General features: G+C 32.9%; 1 non-coding gene across 1 annotated transcript; it reads left to right on the top strand.

Annotated features, from left to right (window-relative positions):
* Positions 1–4151: 4151 nt before the first annotated feature.
* On the top strand, positions 4152–4226 carry TRNAR-UCG (transfer RNA arginine (anticodon UCG)). The gene has a single exon. It is a non-coding gene; the product is annotated as a tRNA-Arg (tRNA).
* Positions 4227–10176: the final 5950 nt, after the last annotated feature.

The following is a 10176-nucleotide window of genomic DNA, read 5'->3' as shown; positions in this document are numbered from 1 at the left end:
TCCTTAATGTTTAGCAATAAACATCTTGAACTGAACCCTGGAAAAATTTGTATCACTTTTAAAACATTGGTCAGAATTCTAAAAAATTATTAACAAATACTTCAGTTTCGTATGCTGATCTGAAATATCATCTATCTATTAAATGAATAAGTAAGTTTAGTGGTCCGGGTCAGCCTCATTTGAAAATGAATTGAGAAACAAAAACTACAGTGTTTTGCATTTTAACTGCTTTCTATTATAATAATTCCTTAACCTTGTGTTTATTATATGGAGCGTTCAGAGCACAAGGGAATCAAGCCATAGATTGCGAGAAAAATAGACATACAATTTATATTGTAAGCATACATGGAAATTTTAAGTTTGTGCGGTATGCTGGATTAAATGGAAACTTTTACAGTTTTGTCTTTACGTTGGCCTACTTTACCTTCAAATTTCATCCCATTTTCCACTGAAAAGTACCTGTAATTCAACAAGAAAATAATTATATATGATAATTAAATTGAAATTCATTGTAATTTGGCCTATGACAAACACTTTACCATTTTACATCGTAAAGATCAGATCCACCAGTACCGTAACAGAGCGATACTTGAGCGATTGACCGCAGAAATTCAAACCGCGATTAGTAATAATTTCACAGCCTTCTTTTATTACAGGTATAAACTCTTTAGTCAGTGGAGAGGAGGGCGTGGATCATGGGTCAGAGTTGATGACGATGGGTTTCGGTGGGTGATGGGTCAGTATGAATCATGGTGGGTGATGGGTCAGAGTGGATCATGATGGGTCGAAGTGGTTCAAGTGAGTCATGAGTCACGATAAGTGGTGGGTCAGTAGGTCGTGGGTCAAGTTTTCCTTGACCCATGCCATCTCTGCAGCGCATGCAACGCTCTGGCACTGATGATGATGGTGATAGTGATTAAATGTTATTTTAATGTTTAGTCGTGCTATTTTAACATTTAGATGTTAATGTTTAGTGTTTCTAGTTAGAACTAGTAATAAGAAAACTGAAGGCTATTATAATTTTCTAAGCGTATATACACAAGAACAATTCATTTAAAACAATCTGCTCAGAGTCAGAGGAACGTATCTCATTTCAATAGTGTGTAACACGAAACTGAATTACAATTTTAATTAGCTATCCTGTCATTTGTGTAGTGTTGATATCCATTTTGTAATGCCTTGATTACTATTCAATAATATTTTTACCATCTTATTATTTTTTCTTTTTTTAAAAATCACTTATTTTCCTCTCTCCTGTAAACCTATGAAAATTGAGTTACGTTTCTCTGGTTCTCATGCGACGAAATACAAATTCATCATTTGTCTAATTTTGAAACTTTTTTTTAAAATTTTCTATGGATAAGAGTGGTTCCTGACCTCACGAACTATGCCTCTTTGTAATTTGTACCCCATCGGTGCTGAGAATCTATATGCAATTAATTGGTGTCATTTCAGACTCAGCAAATTCCTGAAAGATACCTTATTTTTAACTTAAAAGGTACTTAACTACTCGTATTAAACTAGTAATAAATTTGTTTTTTACAGAATAATTTTATCAATCCTTGTCTGCAGATAGTTTCACTTCCGGAAATGTAAAATATAAACTAAAATCGAGTTAAAAGATATAAGAACAAACAGGAATAATAAACAGGGCATGATTAACACACTCTGCCACCCTAATCTATACTTGCGGACCCTCGTTATCCCCCAAAATAATGTAATTTAGTGTTAAATATAATTCTGCTTACCGAATTCTAAGGTTAACCATTCAGTTTCAAACCATGAAGAAAATTTTATATTTTGATCGAGCTTTTATATTTCAGTTTGCTAATATCAGAATACAATGTAATCTTCATTAACGGACACTTCTGAATAGCGGGTACCTCCATAATACGGACAAACTATTTGTCACAGCTAAAAAAAAAATATGTAATGTTATGGAATAGATCTCCCCCCCACCTTTTTATGGATATTCTCAGATACGGGCACGGACAGTCTTTCTTTTACCCCCAGTGCTTTAGTAACCTCTTTATAACGGGCAGGAATTATTCTCAACTATATATACTTAATACAGAAAATACTTTCTGTAATTAAAAAATATACCTTCAATCGATACCTTCAACTGATCCAGCAGTTACAGGCAAATTTCGGTCATAAACTAATGTTTACAAGGTTAGATGGCAGACCAGTATTACAGATATCTCTCAAAGAAATTCATAAACCGTCATGATTAGTTAGTTCTGTGTACATTTTCCAGTACTTAATAATAATGTGTATTTTTAGTGGGCTACTGTTACTCCCAATACAGTTTGTAAGCGAATTATGAAACTTTTATAGATAATGATGTATACTTAAGAGGAAAATTATCACACAAGGATTTCGCAATACACACATCCCAGCGCACTTTTGTTTCTTTACAGAGTATGATTTCCCATTATTGCCCCAGTAATCCAAACATTGAGTACAGCATTTCGATATTAGGTCAAATGATCATGTCTTACCGGTGTCCGTTGTTAAGACGGTAACGGATACCTCTAATTTATGAACAAATGATCAGATCTCATCGGTGTCCGTTGTTGAGGTGGTAACGGACACCATTAATTTACGGAATAATGGTCAGGTCTCACAGGTATCCGTTATTGAGGCGTAACGGACACCTCTAATTTACAGACAAAGAATCAGGTCTCACCGCTGTCCGTTACAGAGACGGTCCCCTGCTTTAAATATTTACGAATTAAATGGATAAAGAGACTAGAGAAATTATCGGAATAAACATAAAGAAAGTAATGAAAAGTATTAAGAAATAGAAGGAAATAAGATTATTATCTATTAAGGAAATATTATTAAGGAAGGGAATATTATTAAGGAATATTAAGGAAGGGAAGATTATTATCTAGAAGGAAATAAGATTATTATTTATATCAGATTTTCTTAATCTTCTGTTGGGGAAATCTTTCAAATAAATCGTTGAAGACCATGGATATAGTCAGTCAGATTCAATAGCAAGCATGAATAGCCAATTCAGCCAACTATATCGCTGACTGTAACTCCCTACTTCTCTTTTATTCTTATCAAATATGAAAATGAACGCGTTGCAGAAAGTTAGTGCCTGGCTTGGCTAGTAAAATCTTCAGAGCTAAATGAGTATTTGAGATAGCATTGTAAAACTGTTTGTGCATAAATAACCTATTACATGGAAAATTTCCGGTAGAATTTCAAGTAGTATTCTGTAATATATATATATATATATATATATATATATATATATATATATAAGGTGAGGAGAAGTAAGCTAAAATATATCGCTCCAAGAGTCCAACCTACTCAGCCTGGGCGCAAATCCGGGCCAGAAATGAAAGCAAAATAAATAAAAAAAAAATGTAAAGTAATAGAATAAAGAAAAGAAGTCAAAAAGGATCACAACCAGTAGCAGATACAACTTTATTTTGCAACAATGACAGATTAATATAGAAAATTTCCAATTAGAACTATAGCTGGCGACATGGCTCACGTTTAACTATCCAACTTTCAGCATTCTAAATTAGGATTTCCATGTCCCTCGATTCAAGTAACTCATCTACTCTCTCTCAACTCTTGGTCACTATCAAATGTTCTTGATCCTCACCGGAAATACAATGTGAAGTCAAAGATAACAAAGGAATGCACATTGATCATTCGGGTACATGAAAACTCAGAATGATACAGTTAACTCTTCAATTTGGTAGAGTTTCCTCGATCTCACACTTACAAAAGCCAAAGAATCTAGGCACCCCAATGGAATATTCGTATCACGAATTCAACTGAATTTTTCATATATATATACTATATTTTTAAAAATGGATATCTGTTCTGCTTTTTAATTTTTTTATTTATTTATTTATTTGTAGATCAATATTGAAACCAAATGTGCTAGCAGATTTCTACCACTTCCGGCTTTAGCAGAGAAATAAGGACGGAAATGAAATTTATTTTTTCAATGCTGAATTTTTTTAATCGCTTTCCGCTAAAAGTTAAGGATCAAGATGGAACCTATTCTTAGGATAACGAATCATATCAGAAAAGCATCTCTTACCATTTTTGTTCTGATACCTATCTCGACCGGTGAACACACAGATATAGCCATCCCATAAGAATTCCCATACTTGTGCAGTGGCCCCGCGTAGCGTAGTCGCTAACGCTCTCGCCTTCGGTGCGAGCGGTCCCGGGTTCGATTCCCGGTGGGGTCACTCGGTCGAAAAAGTGTAACACGCTTTTTCAGGCCAGCCACTCTGAATGAGGTTTTCCTGGGTTTTCCTCATTCACACCAGGCAAATGCCGGAGTGGTACCTAACTAATAGGTCCCAGGCCGCCTCCTTCCCTCCCCAATCCTTTCTTCCTTCCCTTTCCCCGGATTGTGTGCTCGCCGAGGGACGTCATCCCTCAAATCGTGACGGGCTAAATGGCCTTAGATGCCGAAAGCCCAGACATATAAATCCTAAATCCTAAATCCCATACTTGTGCAGAACATAGATTGGAAGTCTATAAAAGCAACCAACTATTCTATTCATATATTTTGTTTACAGCGATATTTAGAACCATCATTCGAGTTCTTTCTCAATGAGGACTATTACACTATCGGAACACCGTTTTGAAACGACAATGTATCACACAGACAATTCCAGACATATTATATATATATATATATATATATATATATATATATATATATATATATATATATATATATATATTCGAACCATCTACTCCTAGCTACACCAATCGATCTGGACAAATTGCTATAAAACAGCACATAAATTTTTCAACAATCGTTTTGGGAGAAAAATTGAAAATATCACTGCAATAGACAAAATAAATGACTATAGAGAATTCAAGAAATAAAAAAAGTAAAAAGTAAAACGTGAAGAAACCTAACAAGATCTAATCACTAAACATCTATGTAAAATAATGAAGGAGGAAGCCAAGAAACCAATATATCTATATATTTCTATCTATTTATCTATCTATCTATCTATCTATCTATCTATCTATCTATCTATATATCTATATATATATATATATATATATATATATATATATATATATATATATATATATATATATATATATATAGAGAGAGAGAGAGAGAGAGAGAGAGAGAGAGAGAGAGAGAGAAAATAGAGAAAAACGTCAAAGAATTCTAGTGACACCCCAGTCTACAAATAAATATCTCAACAGTGCATCACAAAACGCAAGATGAATTTCTACACCATACACTGACAAGTTTATCACGCAGATATTTACAATGCATTTAATACAAAAGCAAACACCTCACGACGTGAAAATGTATAGAGGATATTATCGTTTTATAAAAATTATATGAAGGACGATGTTGAAAAACTCGGAGTAAAGTTTCTTGCTAATGGTGATATATATATATATATATATATATATATATATATATATATATATATATATTGCTCGTGTTGACATTTGCTCTTCTTGCACAAGAAAATATCCATTAATATCCATTAATAGACGTTAAAATTGAAGAATATCTCATTTTTGACAAAAAGTGACATTGGCTCTTTTAGATCCAAGCCACGGATGTCTTTTACGGTAACGTGTCGCTGGCTAGCCTCCATTTCAAACAGTAGCTTTATTTGCTTATGTTTTGGGTCCAAGTAAATGGCAACGTCGCATTTTCATTTGATATTTGGCGCATAAAGTGTGTACAGCCCAAACGGCTCGTCCGATTTAAAAAAATCCTTCACTTTATATTGAAAACGTCATATTGGAGATGTTTTTTCCTCTTATATTTTGTTGTAACTCTGACAATAACAGAGTTACCCTATGTTGTCAGGGGACTTTTGAGACACCCTATATATATATATATAGGGTCAATAAAATGAGGCTACAGAATAGAAATTAAAGAACATAACAGACACATAAACTAGTACTGACATTATTCAAATAGATAAACGAATCGTAATTACATGATAACAGAAGCAAGATTTAAATATAAAGTTTGATAAATAACTTGGTGACTGAAACCTATCATATTCAAAGACAAAATCCAAGTCTAAATCTGAATATGGTAACCTTTAAAAGAAGTTGTGATTTTAACAAAAATTAAAAACTAAGAAAAGTTGTAAGAAATATAAACTATAATTTCCTAAGCTGTAATAGAGATCAAACAATGTGAGTTATAAAGCGTATATTACCCACATTACTATTTTAGTAACAGAATGCTACAATGCTAAATTATCCAAATCACAAATGGATTATTTGTTTTAGTGTAATTGTCTAATTGGGCAGGGCCGGATCTTGAATCCTGAGAACTATTCGTTCACAGGAGGCGCCAAGTGAAGACGGTACCAACGCGTTTCATTCATGGTTTTCACTAGCGGAAGAAATAAGAATAATTTCCGAGGAGTAAATAATACAGTTTCTTCTGTCAAGAAAGTTTTTATTTATTTATTTATTTATTTATTTATTTATTTATTTATTTATTTATTAAACACCTAACCCAATTCAGAAATTCAGAAATACGTCGAAAGCTTCGCGTAGAGTGAAACAAATATTTTGTCTTATAAAAAGTTTTAAGGGACAATAAAAACTCTTTCACACTGTGTAAATTGAACATTGTACAATTTAATTTAAAACTGAACATTTTATTCTGCCTTTTGCATAAGTCCTTCTCAATTGAACACTTTAAAAATACTTGTACAAATACAAACTTCGGTTCAAACTACCTTGTGTTATATTGATGTATGTTACACACACACACACACACACACATATATATATATATATATATATATATATATATATATATATATATATATATATATATATATATAAAACTTAAAAAAAAATGAAAAGTCTTTCAGCAATAGTTTCAGTGAACAATATCGAGGAAATTGTGCTGATTCTTGTGTGCAATTGAGTACAAATTTTGTAATGTCACATTAACATAAAATTGCCTAAAACAATTACATCCTAAAAATGGGCTAAACTATCCGTCTAAAAAGGCTAAAATGATGTTCATAAACTCCTAAAAATCAAGGTCTTAATCACAGTATTAAATTATTGAACGGTTTCGATAGGATCTCCTGTTTTCTTCGGCAAGTAAATCGGAACCTTTACTATTAATCTACCTTCATCTCGCCGCTCTAACTTTAGCATTTTGAAACTTTAGCAGTGACGTTCAAATGCGCAACATCGGATGAATTCAAATAAAAATAACACCAAACCAACTATAACAAAGAATAAACTTTTGAAAAAAATCACAAGGTTCGATGTAACATTCTTGCTACTAATTAACGTTTCTTGAAAGGGATTCAGATGGAGTATCAATCAGTTTTCTCACAGCTGTTGTTATATGAGTGGAAAAGTGAGAATTATACTTCAAAATATGTTTACACTTCGTGTTAAAAATGTTTGTCATATTCTTCAAAATATATTGCAGAAGAAATCAGTGACAGTGAGATATTTTATTCTTGAAATCATACAAACAAATGAATATCAATTCGATGTGCTTGAAAGATTGAACTAGAATCAGCTATCAATTCCTTCTTTTACCTTCGTCAGATTCTTCGAAATATAGTAACAATATTGGAATATTACTAACTACTGTACATTAACCAGTAACTATATGTATAACTGTGATGAATTTTATGAAGTAATAAACTCTGATAAAGAAAAATTAAGTAGTTTTTCTTTATCGATTCTGTTTGAAGTGAACTTGAGATTTGCTGTTCTGAAAGACTGTTAATGAGGGTATCCTACCTTAAATCTAAATTCCCTTTATCTAATTATAATTACATGGGCGTATAGGGGGATATTCAAAATTAACAAAAAATTGGCTACTTACCAATGAATCCTCCCTTGAAAAATTTAAAGATTTTGACGTTTCGGAACTCTTAGCTGGTTCCTTCCTCAGTGGCAAGGTAAAAAGGATTAAAACGGAAAGAAGAAAAAAGGAGTAAAACCAGGAATACAAACCATTATATAAAAGTATCTATCTGGATATGGTCCTATCTTTTTGTATGGTCCTACCTTTTTGTTTTTCACCCTTGTTTTCAAGAAACGCAAACCAACAAAAATAGAGTCCGATTCAGCTGTAGAATTATTTGTTAACCTTACCGATATTGACATACCTAAGACATTCCATCAGATTTTTAGGTTAGGTTTAAAATTTAGTTACCTTCCGCTTTCCATTCCATTGGAGGAGGTAATTTGTTCAGCAGAAAAAGTCGTTGACCTTGCACCTGATATTCATTCCGCGCAATCTATGAGAAATGAATGCTTGGCCAATATCAATACTTTTTTATACTCATACAAAAAGGTAGGACCATATCCAGATATGTACAAGGGCTTATTACACAATTTAGAATATTTCTTAATAAATACGATATCTGGTGTTTAAAGGCTGATAAAGGAAACCAATATTTTGTTATGCCAAACCAAAGATATGCTTCCGGTATTTTAAAAATAGCAGAGAAATGTAATTTTGTTTCATATCCCTGTAATCCGTTACCACAGGTTATTAAGAAGGTACAGTCGACAATTGATTCTTCACCACTTTTAACTGACATTGAAAAAGATATGATAAAAATACATACACCTAGTATTCCCATTATTTATGGTCTTCCGAAGGTGCACAAGCCTGACATCCCCCTTCGCCCGATCATATCAGGTTTCAATCATCCAGCTTATTTACTATCAAAATGGTTATATAAAAAACTCAGCAGTTACAATAGTGGTTTTAAATATGTTGTAAAAACAGTCTTGACATAAAGCAACAATTATCATCATTTGTAAATGCCAATACCATTTTATTTGCCTCCATAGACGTTGTTGATATGTATCCGTCCATACTACTGGAGATTACTATTAATAGTACTCGATCCTGGTTATTACAAAATGGAGCTTCTACCTATGAAATTAATTTTTTATTACAATTACTCGAGGTTTGTTTAACAACTAATATATTCCAATTTGAAGATCATTACTTTTCTCAGAATGATGGCTTAGCCACGTCTATTTTACGGCAGGACACATTTAAATACGTTAGATATTACTGTTATGCTGATGATATTCTACTACTTGTTCGTGACGAAAATACACTTACACAAATATTTGAACAATTCAACAATCAGCATCCTAGGCTGAAGTTCACCCTTGAACGTGAATCTGATTACGGCCTTCCATTTCTAGACCTATTGATTACCCGATCACATAAGTATACCGAAAACCCAATGCAGGCACTACTTACATACATCAACAGTCAGCTCATCCGCCAATGTAAAAGGCCAATATTTGGAAGAACTTCTTTCGTAGAGCATTATTAATCTGTGACCGTCAAAAAGATCTCAATGAAGAAATACAGTTTTTATATAAAATAGGACAAGAAAACGGTTAAAAGCGGTGTATTTTACAAAAATGGTTTAATCAAACACGTAGATCGCTGCAAGTCCCCAAAACGGTAACCTCTAAAGAAGCAAAAACTTGGATTGGAATTCCTTATTTTCCACTACTTTCAACAAAAATTCAACGTATTCTTGCAAAGCATAACATATCTGTTTCAAGTATTCCCCCCTCCAAAAGTTTACAAAAACATTTCACTGGATTTAAAAGCTATTTTGTCGATCCATTAAATAAGGCAGGTACTTACCGCGTCCATTGCAAATGTGATTCCTCATACATTGGCCAAACTAAACGTAATATTAACACGCGTGTGGAGGAACATGTTAGACAATCAAAAAAGTCACAAGAAGAAGGTATGTCGAGTTTAGCGCTTCATCTAAAACAACATTCACATAATATAAAACAGGTTAAGGTAATAGGTTCAGCAAACTCAAAAAAGCAACGGGAAATTAAAGAATCGTTCTTTATTCATAAATACAAACCTGCATTGAACCTTGATACTGGCAACATTGAACGGATTTGGGTACCTACATTTGATGCATACTTTGGATCTGGCAATAGTGGCCTAACATAGACACCACGTTCTTTTTTATTCAGTTCATTCTTTTTTCACTCTGCTCTGTTCATCTTAGGATATTTTTGTACGTTATTTTTATATAGTGGTATGTATTCCTGGTTTTACTCCTTTTTTCTCCTTTCGGTTTTAATCCTTTCATAACTAGTGAATTACGTGCACACATTGGACACTTAGTGAATTTTCTGGTCTAC

Source organism: Thermobia domestica, chromosome 5, assembly GCF_964235325.1.
Source record: "Thermobia domestica chromosome 5, izTheDome1.hap1.1, whole genome shotgun sequence".
Taxonomy (NCBI): Eukaryota; Metazoa; Arthropoda; class Insecta; order Zygentoma; family Lepismatidae; genus Thermobia; species Thermobia domestica.
The sequence above is the reverse complement of the archived record's forward strand: the minus strand, read 5'-3'. Positions and strand labels throughout refer to the sequence as shown.